The sequence below is a fragment of the Urocitellus parryii genome, chromosome 1 (assembly GCF_045843805.1).
Source record: "Urocitellus parryii isolate mUroPar1 chromosome 1, mUroPar1.hap1, whole genome shotgun sequence".
Taxonomy (NCBI): Eukaryota; Metazoa; Chordata; class Mammalia; order Rodentia; family Sciuridae; genus Urocitellus; species Urocitellus parryii.
Genome location: NC_135531.1, coordinates 277,033,591 through 277,051,761, shown reverse-complemented (window position 1 = coordinate 277,051,761; position 18,171 = coordinate 277,033,591). Strand labels below are relative to the sequence as shown.

At 47.9% G+C, this 18,171-nt stretch overlaps 1 protein-coding gene across 8 annotated transcripts in view; it reads right to left on the bottom strand.

The window, feature by feature from the left end:
* Window positions 1-18,171, bottom strand: part of Dis3l2 (DIS3 like 3'-5' exoribonuclease 2) — a 356,506-nt gene that overhangs the window by 13,602 nt on the left and 324,733 nt on the right. The window lies entirely within an intron of this gene.

The window sequence follows — 18,171 nt, the reverse complement described above, 5'->3', positions numbered from 1 at the left end:
CACAGGCAGACTGCCATGGGAGCCCATCACAGCTGGGCCATGCACCCTGCTGCAAGCCTCTGGGCAGAGTGACCCATGTCACAGCTCGGGCCTCTCACTGACCTCTCTCCTCTTGGGCTTGCTGCAACCTGCTGAACGTTTTGGACATTCCCGTGAAACCACAGGGAAATGAATGGGGCCTAGTTCCCAGGCATGGAAAAGCCCAGAGGAGCAGGCCTCTGGAGCCAGACACAACAGGCCCCGTGGGTGAGGCCGGAGCCAGGTTTCCTCTTTGGTGAGGCGCAGCCCACTCCAGGGCCTTTCTATAGGTCCAGCAGGCGGGGCCTGCTGCAACAAGGCACGTTTCAACCACTTGTTTTTCTAGCTCAAAAGGAAGTCTCCGGAGGTTAGGCATCCAAGTAAGGGTCTAGGGTCTTGCCAAAGGGAGGCCCAGTGGCTGTGGTAGGGAGGGGGAGAGGGCTTGCCCCAGCAGTTGACAGCGCAGAAAGTTCTTTGTCAGCATAAAGCTAGCCACTAAGCAGTGCTCTTCCCAAGGCTCGGCTCTGCTCATGGAGGCACGGGGTAGGCCTGCATACGGGCAGCAGCCCTGGCCCCTAAGCAGAACCAGGTGGCAGTGTGTGCTGTGCGGCCTTACAGAGGGGGGCAATTAGGGTTTGCTGGCTCCTTTATGGTGTTGGTACATATGCCTTTCTCCAGTCCAGCTGCTGCCCAACTGGAACTGGAACCGCTGTCCAGAGGAGGTGTGGCTAAGGCACACAGAAGCCGGCCACCTTGGGGGAGCTAGGGAGCCACTGCAGTGCCCCCAACGGCTTTGCAGCCCCGCTGAGACTCCCAGCCAGGGAGTCTTTCATGCCCCAACAGTGGGAGCTGGCTCTGTAGCCCCGGACCAAGCACAGAGCTTGGACCAGTATACTGGCTTCAGAAGGGGGTGACTTGGAATTTTTTTTTTGTTGTTGTTGTTTTTTCAGTGCTAGGGATGGAACCCAGGGCCTCGTGTATGCTGGGCAAATGCTCCATTATTGAGCCATACCCCCAGCTCTGACTCTGATTTTAAAACTAGCCTTTGGGCACTAAGACATTCAAGGGAGAGGGGTGTTCTGCAATGCTATGCTTTTAAAGTGAGACTTGCTTTGCTCACCTCTGAAAAGGCCTTTTGCCTCAAGGATGCCAGGGAATGGGCCCTTCAGCAGGGCCTTTGTCACAAAGTCACTAATGGTCGCAAGGAAACCAGAATGCAGCTGGGCTCTTGGTGTGTGTTCTCACCCACTCCTCATAAATCCCTTCATAGGAAAGGACTGCCGTTCTAATGTGCAGAAGGAAACTGAGTCTCTAAAAGGCCACAGAAGGTGACCATGTAGCTCTTCTACCAGAGATGGTGGGGCCCAGATCTGGAGCACCTCCTAGCGGTGGCCTCCCTGGGCTTTGGGGAGCCCAAGTGGCTGTGCTGGGTGGGAGGAAGCATGGAGACCCTGATCTAGAACAGCATACAAAATCCCAGTTCCCACCCTGAGGCTGAGGAGCTGTTTCCTACCTAAGGCACGCCAAGCCTCACTCTGCCCATTCCAGAAAACCCTTTTCTCCTAGGACCCTTGCCTCCACTTGCATGGGCTGGAGGTGGAGCACAGCGGCAGGTCTATTAAATGCCTGTGCTCCCACAGGGTGGCTCTGGTCAATGCTTCTGAAGAGCATGAAGCCACTGTCTGGGGCACACATGGTCAGGCTACAGAGGCCAAGGGGAAGGGAGCTGTCTGAATGGGCCTCCCACGATAGCAAGGCCAGAGAGGTGCTCAGGCCAGGGGAGGCCCTGCTGAGGGTGCAGTGAGCCACCCACAGGACCCACAGGCTGTCACCACCAGGACAGCCTGCTTCCGCTTCCAGTGATGCTTACTGCACCTGCACAGCCTATCTGTCTGCTGTCCCAGGCCACGGGGGTGCCAAGAATAGGTGGGAGGAGCAGGTAGGAGGCACTCTGGCAGGTGGACATAGGGCTATTTGAGCTGTCAGGGTACCTAGGGACCTGCCCAGGGCACTGTTCATAGGGTTCCAGGCTCTGAGAGGCGGTGGGCAGAGTGGATTATTTTCACCTCAACCTCCCATATAGAAGGCTGTGTCTGAGTGAGCTACACTCTGCCATGTGGGTAGGGCACAGATGGCTTCCTTGACACAGTATAGCTCCTGAAACCTGGGAAACCATCAGCCCTTCCTCCTCTCCATAGGCCTGGGGCAGAGCTGAGGCTTGTTCTGGAACCAGAGGTCAGAAGTACCTCTAGGTGTCTCTAGGCAAGCCTGATGCCATGTGCAGTGCCAAACTCAGCCAAATCATCTCACAACAAGTCAGACTTCTCATCATTCATGTGAGCAGAGGGGGACAGAGCTGGAGAGACTCCCTGAGCCCATGGACCACAGACCCTGTCCACTGCTAAGGACATCTAAGGACATTAGATGATCCTGTGTAGCTTGCTATAAGCCCCATGAAGATGAGAAGGAGGCAACAAGGATTTTTACTAGCCCTTACCAAGGGTTCTGCTGAAGGTGGGGACTCATTTCAGGGCCTTCCTGAGGCCACACTGGTACCCTATGGATGGGCACTTATGGTGGTCTGTCACATCACCACCATCTTCCTTCTGACTAGTAAGGAACTTCCTCTCCTCAATAAGGGCTGTAGAGCTGAAGGTCACCAACTGTAATCTGGTTCTTCATTTGCCTAGAAATGTTTGGGTAGACAGAACCTGTCCCCAAAACTGTTCCCTGCCTGTGTCTGAGGCTGGCCACTCTGGGCAGGCCTGGTTGGGTTGGGTCACTGTCATTCTGGAAGCCTTATCTTCAGACACTTGCTTTGCCTCTGATGCTCTCTTGCTGCATAATGGGGTAAACAGGGCAGAAATAGGACTCAGCCCTTTGCCACGAGCTCCCTGTGCGAAGCTGCTTCTTCCCTCCATCTTCAGGGCTCCGGCCCTGTGGAGCCTGACAGCGGCCCCAGAACAAGCACAGGTGCTGCGCATTTGCTTCTACTCAAACTTGGGGTCCCCCTGCTTCAGCCTCCCAGTAGCTGGGGTTACAGGCATGTACCACTGTGTCCATCTTTCACATCTCACTTGTGAGGCCACTTTTCCTCTGCAGACCAGGCCTTGGGGCAAGGAGGATGGGGGACCCTACCTCTGGACTCAAGAGTCTAGGAACACAAGTGGGTACTGGTGAAATGTTTAGGAATCAGATTTGCTTGGTGCTGCACAGAAAATGGTGAGTGTGAAACAAGGCCTATTTTGGGGGGTGGAACCCCAGGAATAGAGAACAGGCTGGCACAGCTTAGCCCTGTGGAAAGATGGGCACATGAACTTGGCAGACAGAACCTAGATGCCTTCTGCTGGCCTAAGGGAACCCACTGATTTTGCCCTGATCAAATTCTTACTTGCCTGTAGATGGTTATTGCTTAAATCTAACATGGAGGTGCAGTGACTGGGACTCATTTTTCAGGACCTGATGAATGAATACTCTTGCCCAAGGGCAGCTGCCTCACTATAAACCCGAAACCCAGAAGACTGAGAAAAGCCTCTCCTCTGGTGGTTTCCACTGCGCTCACACTTGTCTTATCACCCACTGAGATGCGGTCTGTTGAGTCTGGCAGAGCTCTTCATCAGTTATGTGACTTTAAAAATATTGACACATGGTTTTATGAACTAGGTTCAGAGTGGTTTAAATGGATATGTTCCCATCCAGAGTGTTCTGGGCTTCCCCGACATCATCTATCTGCCCCAGACACACACAAGGAGCGCCAAAGGCACAGCGGCATCCGCCCTGTCCTCTCCTGCACATGCAGGATGGCACCCTGCCACCTTCTCGGAGCACTTGCCTGCCCTTGATTGGGATGGGGCTTGCAGGGCTCCACATTGGTGCTCCAGCCCAGAGAAGTGCTGCACTACCTTTCCTTCATGGGTTGGGCATGTCACTGGGAGCCTGCATTCCCTGTCACCTGCCTCATGAATGTTGGTTTATATGACTGTCTTCCTCAGTGTCTGTCTGGGTCTTCTCAAACCCATGCTCTGCCCAGTGCTTGACAGTCTCAGGTGTCCAACAGTTTGCCGGAGCTGTGCAGTGGGCACATCTGTGACCCCAGACACTCAGGAGATGAGACAGAGGATGGCAAGTTTGAGGGCAGCCTCTGCAATTTAGCAAGATTCTGTCTCAAAATAAAAAAAATGAAAAGGATTGGGTTCTATCTCCAGTATTAGGAGGAAAAAAAAAAAAAAGCAAGTTTGTTGAACAAACAAAGGACTGAGGTTTACATCAGGGCTAGAAAACAACTGGTGACTGGTCCCCCAATCCACAAGGACATGAGTAGGAGTTCCTGGGCCTTTCCTTGCACTCTGGGAAATTTCCCAGGGGTTGCTTTCTAGGTTTGGAAGCAGGAAAGGACTCATCTGGCTTGTAACACAATTCTGAATATAAGGGCTTCCTGAAGATTCTCCTGACTAGGGGCCAGTTTTACTGGTGCTCAGACCAGCACTGGCCTCAGAGCCCCCGTGCAAACCTAGCCCAGCTTCAACTGGAAGGAGGTACAAGGAGGGCAGGATTCTTCACTTGGATGGTGGCTTGACTTTATCAGAGTTGGGCAGGCAGCAGATTTTAACAAGCTTTCTGGTCTGGTTAGAATCCCCAGGGTGAGGAAGGGAGTGGCCAGACACATGCTACCTGAGCATCTCAGCGAGGTACTTAGCCTCTCCCATCCTCCTCCCAGCAAAGATTATAGGAGGTCAACCGTATAAAGCTCTTAGCTCAGGGTCCAGCGTGTTGTTAAGTATTATGCAAATATTATTAATACGAGAGGTTGGCTATCCCATGTTTGAAATTCTTGGGATTAGAAGTGCTTCAGGTTTTGGAATATCTGCATAGGCTTTACTGGTTAAGAATACATGATTCAAAAATCTGAAAAGCTCCTCCAAAATCCAAAATCTGAAGCTCAAAAAACTTCTAAATTTTGGATTTCCAGATTAGGGCTGCTCAACTTGTATTATGAAAATTCTCTATATTCAATCATGGTGACAAGAGCCTACTATTATTGAAAATCGAAGAATGTTAGGAACAGGAAATATGAGGGAAAAGCCCATTCTGTCCCTCCCAGGAGGCGTCCCTGGGATCTGCTGAGCACCTCCAATGCTCCTGATATTATGCTGGGTGCTAGAAGAGCTACCCTTGCTCTTGGGCTCAGACCCCCTAAGTAACCCCACACCCCCAAGGCCTGGTGCTCACAGCTGGGCTGGAGGGGTGTGCTCCAGGCACCTTCTGGACAGTGATGAAGGGACAACTGGCCCTGACTGTTAAGGGCAGAGGCAAAGACAGACAGACAGGGGCTCTGTAAAGTCCAGTGAAAGCCAGTGACATTTAGTGTAGAAACAAATGGCACTGCAGAGTGCAGCAGACCCCATAGAAAACACTTTATGTGACAAAATAAACTTTTTTTTTTTTTTTGGTACTAGGGATTAAACTCAGGGGCAGTTAACCACCAAGCGGCATTTCCCAGCCCTTTTTCTTTCTTTTATTTTGAAATCTTGCTAAGTTGCTGAGGGCCTCGCTTAGTTGCTGGAGGCTGGCTTTCAACAAGCAATCCTCCTGCCTTAGCCTCCAAGCCACTGGGATTTTAGCGTGCTACTGTGTGCTACATCCTAAAATAAACATTTTAAACAATCCTAAGTTATTTAAAAAAAAAAAAAAAAGGAGATGGCTCAAACATCAGCATGTTTGTATAAGGACAACAGCTGTCCCACAGGGAGCTAGATACCCACCACAAGGCAGGGAACAAGTGAGGGCACCCATGAGGGGGACTGTGGAAGGGTGGGCACCATGCCTCTGCTCAGAGCTTTGTTCCAGAATCAGCTCTAGGCAGGCATCGGGTCTAGGGTGGTGAGAGCAGAGTCGCCAACCCGAAAAGAGTCCTGACCCTGCTGACCTGCGCTCATCACAGTCCACCCTCATGTGTGGTACCAACTCTCCTCTGGCCATCCCTTGTTTCCCCTCAGTTTTTACCTTGGACTCTGGCCCTGTGGTGCCTGGCCCATCCTTGTGGCTGGCGTAGGGTCACATGGGGGCCACCTGGGGTGGGGGGCTTCGAGTCAGTGGAGTGATATGGGTTCTGTATCTCAGACAGGCCTTGCCAGCCTGTGATTTAAGAATCACTGCCTAAGTGGGCCACTTCTTCCCATTTCACTCAGCTGGGGCTCTGAGTCACTTTGTGAGATCCCTTCCCAGGCCACCACTGGAGAAGCACCCTCAGAACAGACAGTCAATGCCTTAGGTTCTTCTTCAGTACAGGAGGCTGCTGCTAAGTGATTTATAGCCATCAATAGCCTTTGTCTGTCATCAAGCACAGCAGTTCCTTCAGCCCCAAAGGCTTTTTGCCCAACCACCAAGAAGAGCCACAATGACCCAGAAAGCCAGGGAGTGGCAGTGAGGATAGATCAGAAACACTTCCCTACAGAGAGCACAGCCAAGAGCAGAGTGAGCCAAGCACCGTTCTGGTCACCTGCAGGCAGCCACAGGAAGTGACAGTCACAGGAACCTTTCTTCAGACTGAGACCCAACCTGTAATCCTGTGGCTTGCGTCTCATCAGGGGCTAACCTCCTTCAGAGTGTCTAAGGCCTCTGTGGCCTGGGCCTGGGCTCTAGGTACCAAGGGAGGGTGCTTAGGCAGAGGCATTCTCTACCTGCAGCATCCGAATGGGCCTAGTTTGGAGCAGCACACAGATGGAGGGGGCTGTGGCACATGCCCCACTGTGCACCTAACAGGGGACTGACCCAAATATCACAGTCTCTTCTAGAACTCCTGGAAGTCTTGGAAAGGAGCAAGCCTCCTTGATTAAAAACTGTTTTGTTGAGCCTTAGGCTCAAGGAGGAAGCTCAGGGGACTGCAGAACAGTCTCCCTCAGGGATGTAGACTATGGAGAGACAAATACCCAGAGAAGCCCAGAAAGAGACATGGGTCATGCCAAGAAACTATGAGAAAGGCACAGATACGGCAGGTATGGAGAGACAAGAGCGCTGGTTCTCACACTGTCACTCAAAGAGCATGTCACCGTGGGCTGTGACGCACCTGGAAAGGAAACCATGAAAGGGCTCCAAGCCCCTATGGACAGCTGTAGCCCCAGAGGCTCCCCAGAAAGGAGCCTCTGGGGCTCCTTTCCAGTCCATCCCAGATAGATGAGAAAAGGGAATGGCAGAATCATACGAAGGCAATTTAGCTTGAGAAAGGAAAAAAGTATTTCACTTCATGCAGCCCTGTGTTAAATCAACCAGAACATATCTACTCTCTTAGAAAGTCTTTGAGAGTTTTAAAGTACTTAGTTTTGAGGGTTTCTGGTGTCCTAGAATTTTCTGTCTTGCAGGGAAATCTCTTGGGTCATCCTTGGGTAGTTATTTGGGTTGCAAAAGGAAGTGTATGAGAATTAGGGAACATTCTCAGGCTCAGGAGCTCTTCCTAGCCCCACGGCTTCAAGGCCTGAAGGGCCTGTGAAGTTTGGCTCTCTAGACTCTCTGGGCTCTTCATTCCTTTGTCTGAGTCTCAATGCAGAAAGTAGCTGCACTCAATTCATAACCCTCAAACAGGGACAGCTGGGACTGTCCAGGGTTTACCCAAACATGGGTCTCCCAACAGCCAGAGCAGCCTGACCAGGAGGAAAGCCCTTGATGGCCACTCCCACCTTCTGGCCTCAGACAACAGGAGACAAATGGTGGAAGAGGCTAGGAAGACCTGGACCTGGTAGGTAGCTCATCCAGGAGACCTGCAGGCACAGCTCTTTAGGGTTGCAGGCAAATGTGGAGGGCTCCTTTTAGCTTGAGGATGCTTGCTGCCTGAGTTTGCTTCCATGGCAATGGACATCGGAGAGGTGAGATGTGGCAGATGACAGGGGGTATAAGGAGATTAGGTGGAGGGGGTTACTGGAAAAAGGAACAGATGCTAAATAAACCTGTGAGACAATTTAGCAATTCCTATCTTGAACATCCATCATACAAGTGGCATTTTTGCAACCTTCAAGGTTATATATTCAGGGTTTTATCAAGGAATATGGGAACCTGGTCATTGATTCTGAAGTCATACTGCCTTAGTCACCATCTTAGAGCAAGGTCCCAACCAACAGAATCGATGACTCCAAGAACCCACGCCAGTGGCTGGTGGCCAGGAATCAGCACACGCTGATCAACTGTAGCTCCCACCAGTCTACCCTGGACACAGGAACCCCAGATTTGACCTCTCTTCTCTAGTGATGTACTTCCTGAATCTAAGTCTCTGGCAAATGACTCTCTCTCACTTTCTTTTTTTGATGGATTCTGGGGATGGAAGCTGGTGCCACTTTACCCCTGAGCACACCCTTAGCCCTTCATATTTAGAAAATTTTTTTTGCGACAAGGTCTCGCTAAGTAGCTAAGGCTGGCCTCCTGTGTTGCTGAGATTATAGGCCTGTACCATGATGCCAGGCTATGAATTGCTTTAGAAAAATCTAAATCACATCCAGAGCCACAGCTACAAGGAATCTGTGAAGTGTACCTTTCTAATTTCTTGCCTAGGTACCTTAAGCAGGAGCTGGAACACATTGCTTAGTAAATCAGTGCCGGGGCAAACAGAGAGGTTAGGTCAGCAATCAAGACCACAGATTTAGCTTAGGCCTGGCAATGTAAACATTTGCTCCTCTTAAATTTTTTTACCAAAAAGTATTTTTATTTGTAGAAACAAAAATACTGGGCAAAGACTTTTTTCACAAGAGGTATAAAAACCAGAACAGTATTATACTGGCACAAGAACAGTTTGTAGATCAGTGAAAGGGAACAGAGTACAGAGCCAGACCCAAGCTTATATGTACTTTTACTGCACTTTTGATAAAGCTGACATTGTGAAGCGGTGGGAAAGTTTTTTCAGTGAATGAAAAGACAAGACCTCCCTCACAAGGTTATGAGTAGCTTATAATAATTTTTTTCCTTATTCTTAGAATAAAGTCTTGTTTTAATCCCAGATTATATGTCCAAGCTATAAATTAGAAACAAGAATATCAAGATTGTAGAATTGGCATCTAGCCCACCCCCCCTTCATTTTATAGAAGAAATGTAGGTTCAGATATGAAGAGACTTATCTGAGATCATGCAGCACACAAAAATCTGGAGCCCAGGGTTCAATGATGAGCAATGACATTTATAGTACAAACTTTCCTTGTAAGATCAGAAATAAGTCTAAACATTTCCTTCCAAATGAGTTTTCCCTTAGGCAAGAAGTAAATGAATAGCTGAAAAATCTTTGAATTCTAGAAAGGCAGAATGAACAGAGAAGATTGGTGGGAATTTTAATTGTCCAGAAGCATGCCACCCAAAATCAACTCCTGAAAACCCTACTATACATACACACTCTCCTGCTCACACATCCTCCACACACTTTATCATCATTTTCATAATAAAAATCAATTCCCTTAATGACACAAAACACAGCCCTAGTTTTCATATTCACTCTTCCCCATGTTACAACTCTACTCTTGGTCAGCAAGTCCTTTTCTTTTTCTTCCTTTTTTTTTTTTTTGAATTTTTCAATATTTATTTTTTAGTTTCCGGTGGACACAACATCTTTGTTTGTATGTGGTGCTGAGGATCGAACCTGGGCCGCGCGCATGCCAGGCGAGCGTGCTACCACTTGAGCCACATCCCCAGCCCAGCAATTCCTTTTCTTTGAAATAAAATTTCAGATTCTATTTGCTTAGTTGATGGCCCATAAACCATCATGGCCACATTTCAAACTTAAAAATACTCTCAAGCCAGGCACGGTGGAGCATGCCTATAATCCCAGCGACTTGGGAGGCTGAGGCAGGAGGAATGCAAGTACAAGGCCAGCCTCAGCAATTTAGCAAGGCCCTAAGTGACTTAGTGAGACCTTGTCTCAAAAAACCAAACCAACAAACAAAACAAAAACAACAAACAAAAAACAGGACTGGGGTTGTAGCTCAGTGGTAGGGTGCTCGCCTCGCATGTGGAAGTGGGTACTGGGTTCGATCCTCAGCACCACATAAGAATTAAAAAGGTATTATGTCCATCTACAACTAAAAGAAAAAAAAGAATATTAAAAAAATAACAAAATAATAAAAAACAAAAAACTAGGGCTGTAGCTCAGTGGTAAAGCACTGCTGGGTTCAATTTCCAGCGCCAAAAAAGAAAACAGCTGCACAGGCCATACTCTATACAACCGACAGTGCAGCGGGAGTGTTTACATCAGCATCACCACAAACACATAAGGAATGTGCTGGGCTTTAAGATGGCTATGATGTCACCAGGCAATAAGAATTTTTCAGCTTCATTATAATCTTAAGGGATCATGGTCTGTCACCGAATACAACATTAAACACATACCAAAAAGCAGTGTGTGACTACAGTATTACAAATCACATGCATAGGAGTAAAATTAATGAAAAATGAGCAAGACCCAGAGAAGGAAAATCACATATTATTGAGGAAAACTAGAGAAGACCTAAAAGAAGAGGACAGATTGTGTGTGTGCAGTAGAAGACCTAACACCATAGGAGTGTCAAATTTTGTCATGTTGATCTACAGATTCAAACAATCTCAATATAAACCCTAGTAAGTTGTGTGTGTGTATAGTAACTGACAATCCCAACTCTAAAACTCACAGGGGAGTGGAAAGGGCTGGTAATAGGCTACTTCTTTACAGAAGAACAAGAAGGTGGAAATCTAGCTCTACTGGGTAAAGACTTTTTTCACAAGAGGTATAAAAATCAGAACAGTATTATACTGGCACAAGAACAGACATGTAGATCAGTGAAAGGGAACAGAGTACAAAACCATACCCAAGCTTATATGCACTTTTACTGCACTTTTGATAAAGCTGACATTGTGAAGCGGTGGGAAAGTTTTTTCAGTGAATAATGCTGGCTTAGTTCAATATTGGTATGTAAAAAAGGAAACTTATACTATATTCAAAAATCAATTCTAAACCGGGCGCAATGGTATATACCCACAATTCCAGCAACTTGGGAGGCTGAGGCAGGAGGATTGTAAGTTCAAGGGCAGCCTCAGCAACTTAGTGAGACCCTATCAAAAAAACAAACAAACAAAAAAAAAAAACCACACACACACACACAAAAAAAAACAACCAAAAAAGGACTTGAGATGTGGCTCAGTGGAAAAAATGGAAAAACACCTTTGGGTTCAATCCCTAGCGCGCGCGCGAACACACACACACACACACACACACACAAAATCTGAATAGATTTTTCTATATGAAAATGCCTTTGAATTTTGATATAGACAAATATTTATTAAATGGATACAAAAAGCACTCAAGCATAAATGTAAATATTGATACACAAAGTTCCATTAAAATTACACACTGGTGCTCATCATAGAAGGGAAAAGGCAAAGTAATCAACAGAGTAGAAGATAAGAGCAACATGAGTATCTTAGACTAGATACCATGTCCAGATTAGAGAGAACTATAAATCAAGAAGCAAACCAGAAAACCCAGCAGAAAAATAGGTAAGAGATTTGAAAAGGCACTTTACCAAAGGGCCAATGAACAGCTGAATGCTCACACACTGAGGGTAAGTGGCCCAGTGAATTTTGACACCCAAGATATCTTGATTGCTCCCACCAGGAGTGGGGTGAAGGGAGTGACAGGTATGAGAGCCTCAGCCATCCCTCTGTGCAGCAGAAACGGGGCCATGGGAGAGATGCACCCTTCTCCGAGCACCAGGGACCCCAGGGAAATAGAAGTAAGGGAGTCACACTAATGCCAAACCCCACCTGCAGTGAGGCGACGAGTCGTAGTGAGCTCACACCCGCACTGTGTGCAGCCAACTCCCACTTGCACGTTACAGCCACAGCTGCTCCCATGAGGTCACTTCTGGCACCTCTGGCTGCGCTGCCTCCAGTTGCCCCAAGCCCCTCCTCTTCTGCTTCCCGGCTCCTTTCTCCTAAGCCCAGGCTTTAGCAGGAACAAGAAAGTCATTCTTGATTCTGGCCTGGCAGTGTCAGCAGGGCCTGGAGGCACTCACCCTTTGCCATGAATGGCTCTTAGGTGACATGGCTTTGAGCCCGAGGAACTGGCGGCAGCCCCAAGTGCACACAGAAGTGCCACTGCCCAAGTGCTGGGCAGCGCTGCTGCTGGGCTGGAGATGTCAGGGCTGCGGGAAAACATCCCCTCTGCTTACTCAGGGGAGGATGAGGAAAAGAACCAAGCAGAGGAGACAGGAATTAAACACGGGCCTCGATCCAGATTTCCCTGCTCTCCCTCCTGCCCAAATGTGGCAGCCAGCAAAAGGTGCCACTCAGATCCCCTGCCATGGAGCACGGACTGCTGATAGCCCCAGGGATGGCTGCTTAGATCACCATAGCATCTGCTTGAACCATACTTCCTGAGGGCCACCAAGGGCTGCTGCCAGACAGTGACTGAGCTGCCTCTCTTAGTGGGATTCAGACACAGGCCAGGTCCTGTAGGAAGTGAGGATCCTATATAAGGTGACCCTGGCTTTGGCTCTGGGACTTCCCATTGGCTGGCCAAAGCCGTCTCAAAAGTATGCTGCAGTTGGGACTTGTTGCCCAGCCCCTTCCCTTCACAGGGGTCAGGGCATAAAGGGGCTGAAGGCTCCCCTGCTCTCTCCTGCTTGTGCCCCTTTAATCTACTATAGGGTGGCTCTCTCCACACATCTCATACATTGGATCCTCCCTCAGGGTCCGCTTCTTGGTAGATCTGAACTCACCCAAGGGGTGATTCTGAGAAACAGGCAGAAGGAAGGAGATGGGGAATTGGCTACTTGTCTGATGGGCAAAGGACCCTAACCAATAGGTCCATGAGCATGAACCAAAACAAAGTGATGGCCCAGGTGCTCAAGGGTTCACCGGGAGCAACCTGGAAGAAGGCGTTGTATCTCTTTGCCATGATGCAGGCATTGAACGGTCCTGGAGGCATGGTGTCTACAGGACTGTGGAGTTTGCCTGTCACTACAGGTGAACGATGCTCTGCAGAGGGCTGACGGCAAACTGGTGTCCCTGACAAGCAGGTACAGGCTTAGTGTGAGTGCTGCAGGGCCTCTCCGGCCTGCCCTTCCTAAGTAAGGCTAACAAGTCCTGGAAGAAGGATGCTGAGGCCTCTGCCCTCAGAGCCACCCTGAGGGCCTGGTAGTCTACATGGTAGACTCTGAAGGCCTCAGTCCAGGGGCGGAAACCAGCAGGCGAACCAATGACTGAAGTGTCCTGGGGAAGGAGATCTGACTCTGCTGGTGATGGCTGTTAGGGTGTGGAACGGCTTCTTGAAGAAGTGATGCTTAGCTCAGAGTGGGAGTAGCAGTAGGGTTGACCCAGATGGGTGGGGAGAGGGCTGCAGAGAAGATGGTTGTTCTTGAAACAGGAAATGATGTGGTTACACAGAGACATACTGTGAGAAACTCCAGGTGGTCTGGTAGGGTGGCAGTGGGGATGCTAAGCAGGCTCTTGGCCCACAGAGCTGCCTCGTGATGGGCACCCAGTCCCTTTCACTGTCCATGAGCCTCTGATTGCAGTGCCAGTGTTTTTCCAGCTCTGCAGCCCAAGAGCCTAGAATTATACTGGTACATAACTCTCTATATATTGGTTGAATGAATAGTCAGATTTTACATTTTCAAAAGATAATCAGGCCAGGCCTGGTGGCACATGCCTATAATCCCAGAACTTGGGAGGCTGAAGCAAGAGGGCTGCAAATTAAAGGTCAGCCCAAGCAATTTAGTGAGGCCCTAAGCAACTTATCAAGACCCTGTCTCAAAATAAAAAGTGATGGTGATGTAGCTAAGTGGTAAAGCACTCCAGTGCCAAAAAAGAAAAAAGTTTATTCAGATTTCTGGTTCAGATAGATGGTCAACTGAACTGATGTGGATCACTTTCCTTACACAAATACAAAGATGAAAAAAATATACTAAAAGAATAAGAAATATGTAATTAATGAAGAGGAGATGTCCAGATCCTTGAACTGAAGAGGAAACTAAATCAGAGCTGCAATCTTTACAATGGCATCCCAGGGTTGGGAGTATCCAACTTTGATACAGCTAGAGGGGCTGGGGTGTAAGTGCCACAAGAGGCAGGAAACCTGGCCAAGGAACTAAAACACAACCCACGTGAAGCCAGGATCCAGGAGGGGCTGCTGGTCTTGAGCAAGGACCCAGGGAAACCTTTCCCATAGCCCCAAGGAAAGCTTGCATGTGGTGCAGAGTGAAGGCATTTTCACTGAGCAAGGGAGATCCCGAGCCCATGCTATGCGTGGGTGTGCAGTGTGAACGCACACCACCTAGGTGCTGGGACTAGGAGTCAGGACGTTAACATCCACACAGGCAGGATCCATGACACTCCTGGGGTCCCTGGCAGGAGAAAAGCAAAAGCAATGAAAGAACACACCCATACTCGGGGTGTGTGGAACTCCTACAGCCAAAATGATCTCTGCTCAACCCAATCTTAAAATAAAAAAGAAACCACAGGAGCAAATGAGACATGCAAAGGTGGGTCAACACACACAACCAGAGAAGTGGTGCCCTTAGAACTAGAGCTAGAGATAAGGACCAGTCTGGAAGAGGCTATCAAGAAGTGTAGTCAAAATAACTAGAGAGATAGAAGAATGAACAGAAGTCATAATGAAAGCCCAGGAGACAGACACACACACACACACACACACACACACACACACACACACAAATAAAAAATAAATAGGCTGCATATTTAAAGTGCCAAATAGAACTTCTGAAAATTAAAAATAAGAACTAAACACTCTTATTGGGAAGGAGTATTAAAACAATAGATGCCAAACAGCTACAAGGAGAGTAAACCGAGAGCATTTGTGAGGAAGCTTCCTCACCTGCAGGACTGGAAGGTGAGAAGATAGAAAAAGAGGGGGCAGAGGAAGTGAGATGGTAGTTTTCTAATGGAAGTTCCAGAAGGAGCAATAAGAAAGAACCAAAGAGAACCAAAGACAATAAATAAGAATTTTTAATTGAGAACTACACTAAACAATATAAATAAACACTCTAAAATAAAACTAGTCCTCTCGGATACAATGAAGTAAAATCTGCAGAACACCAAAGACAAAGTTCAGGTCTCAAAAGCAACCAGAATGAAGCTCACTCAGGCAGCAGAGAGGACAGACTGGAGGTCAGAACAGACCGAAAAGCAGCTCCACAGTCCTAGTAATGCCAATGGCAGGGGATGGACAGAAGGGAGCACTCTGGACCAAATTACCAGCTACTCCAAATCTGAAGTGGTCCCTTTCCCCAACTTCGTCCCCATGGCACATGAACCTCACCATTGCAGAAACACACATCATCCCCAGAGGGGATGTGTAAAAGCTCCTCTTGGCCATGGACTGGGTCTAAGCTATCTCTGGCTCTCTTGCATCTAGCACAACACACTGTACACAGCAGGGGCTCAACATGTGTATCTGAGCTCCCACAAGTCACATACACGCTCTTTCAGGCCTTGTTCTCTGTTCCCTGCCCTATGAAGAGATTACACAATTTTTCTCAAATTGAGAAAAATGACCTTCAATCAGGGTTTGATCAACTGGCTTTAACATTAAAGGCAGATATAGTTTTCTAGAACAGTGAAAAAGAAGATGGTTCTTGGGTGGGAACTGGTGGCATCTGTGAGGGCTGTGGAGTGAAACCTCAGACCTCTTAGACACAGATGTGAATAGCTGTTGGGAGGCTGACAGAATATTGTGGATGGAGAACTTTACTGGCTAACCTAAGGCACAATAGGGCAGCTTTATCTTTCTTCTAATGACCTCAGAGCTTCTTTAATTTTTAAAATTTGCAGTGCTGGGAATAGAACCCAGGGCCTCTCACATGCTAGGCAAGTGCTCTCCCTTCTTTTATTTTATTTTGAGTCAAAGTCTTGCTAAATTGCCCAGGATGACTTGGAACTTACAATCCTCCTGCTTCAGCCTCCAGAGTAGCTAGGATTATAGGTATGCCCCAACCAGCTCAGGGCTTTAAGAATGTTTACCTGAGAACTGTGCCTCTAGCACCAGAGGAGACAGTGTGCAAGTCTCACCAGATATGAACAAGTCCCAGGGCTCATCCTCCCTGGAGCCTGGAGACAGAATTAAGCCCCTTTACGCAAACAGAAACGGGATGACATAGGGCCAAGGACAAGGCTACCAGGATGTTCCAGGGAAGGGAGTTGGTAAGAGAATCTAGGGAACTTAGCTGACTCTCTATCTACAGATCCTGCATCCATGGATCAAAAACACTTGGAAAAAATTGATCTGGACTGAATATGTACAAACTTTTTTCCTGTCATTATTCCATAAACAATACAGCATAACATCTATTTGTACAGCATTTACATTGTATTAGGCACTGAAAGAAACCTGGAGATGATTTAAACTCTACAGGAGGATATGCAAATATCACACTGTTTAAGGGCCTTGAGCATCCACAGGTTATGGGGGTATGTGCCAATCTATTGCAGATACCAAGGGACAAAAGCACAGAGTTCATTTTTTAGGGCCACTGCATTTACAAGGAAAGGCCACTTGGGAGAACTGTCCACCAGCCTCACTACTTATTCAGAACAACACTTTTGCTGACAGACTGAATATGGCAGAGATGAATACTAAATGATTACAAATTATATTTCAGGAATTATCCAAAAGAGAAAGTAGCAGTTTCAATAAGGAGTCAAACCAAACTAACATCCAAGCTAGTTTTTTTCATTTGTAGACTATCCTGTCTCTGACGTTATTCCTTCACATTACTTGGCCTGAAGTGACAAGGGCTCCTGAGGGCCTGGATTGAATATCCTTATTTTCTATATGCTACTCTTCCCCCGTATTTGTGTTTTCTACCTAAAAGTGAACAGAGCAGAGACAGAGTGGAGCTCATGGGCTCTCCTGGGCTTCACGCCACAGTGTACATGTAGGAGAGGAGTCTGCTTTGAACAGAGAGCATGGCATGCAACGGGGGCTGTCAGAGGCATGAGAACTGCCTCTTCCCCAAGCAGCACAGTTAGCTGCAGCAGTGATTTGTGGATGCAGTGTTGGTGACACCACAAAAACAGAAGGCAGATGAGCATAGGAGAGCCGAGTGTTCTGTTGGGAAGGAGGGTAACCAGCACTACTGTGTGCATCCTGTATGCAAGACTGGTGATGATGTGCTTGAGCTGACACTCCTGCCACAGGGAACTAGCAGTCTCATTAGTTTGAAAAGATGAAGAAGCTGAGGCTCAGGGAGAATAGGAAAGTTGTCTAAGGAATGAGAATGAACCTCAAGACGGACTTAAAGACAAACGAGAGTGCAAAAGAGGCATTTGATTGCCACTTTTCTAGATCATGGCTCCTATGCAATTTCCTGCACGAATACTTTCTTTTATAGGTCTTTGGTGGCCAAGGCTCATCTATATTTACAACCCCTGGATTCTCTTCTTGCTATGATAGTATGCTGGGAACTTAGGATAGTTCAAAAGAGCTAGATTATCTTCTCTCATATTCAAAGATGATCTAAACTGCCGACACTGGACGTCTGCTAAGACATGACCCTGAAGGTAAGGAGGGCCAGCACCCTTCTCTCTCTGGACAAAAATTCTGCAATCTTTCTCCAAAGAGCAGAGTCAGGCCAGAATCAGGGTCCATAACACCCATGTATCAAAAGCTCTATCTGCCACCACAATCTGCATGCCTGCCTGAGGCTGCCACCCACTGACAACCAGCAAGCAGCTATGCAGGAAGAACAGCATGGTGGGGGACAGGAGGGTGGCAGAGTGGCATGTGTCTCTTACTTCCCAGTGAGTTTGCCTGGCTACCTGGGGTCTCACCCAATTGTCCCATTCAGCCACTGGACCACAGAGAAATCCTGCCCCGCTTCTCTGCTGCATTAAGCTTTATGAGAAGTTGTGATGGAGGCTCTAACACAGGTCTAGAAACTTTCTTCCAAAAGCTATGCCACCCCAGAGGAGGAGTGTGGTGTTAAAGGATGCCCAATCAGCCTTTCCTATGACTCATGTGGTGGGAACAGCTGACCACAGCATCTACCCAAAAATAAACTGCAAAGCGTCATAATGCCTCGAAGGAAATGTGAATGGAGATATGCCCATGAGGATAGCCAGTAAGCGATCTTATAGCCATAACAGAACGAGAGTTCTTGAGGAAGACTGGACTTCTCTTCCGGGAAGTAC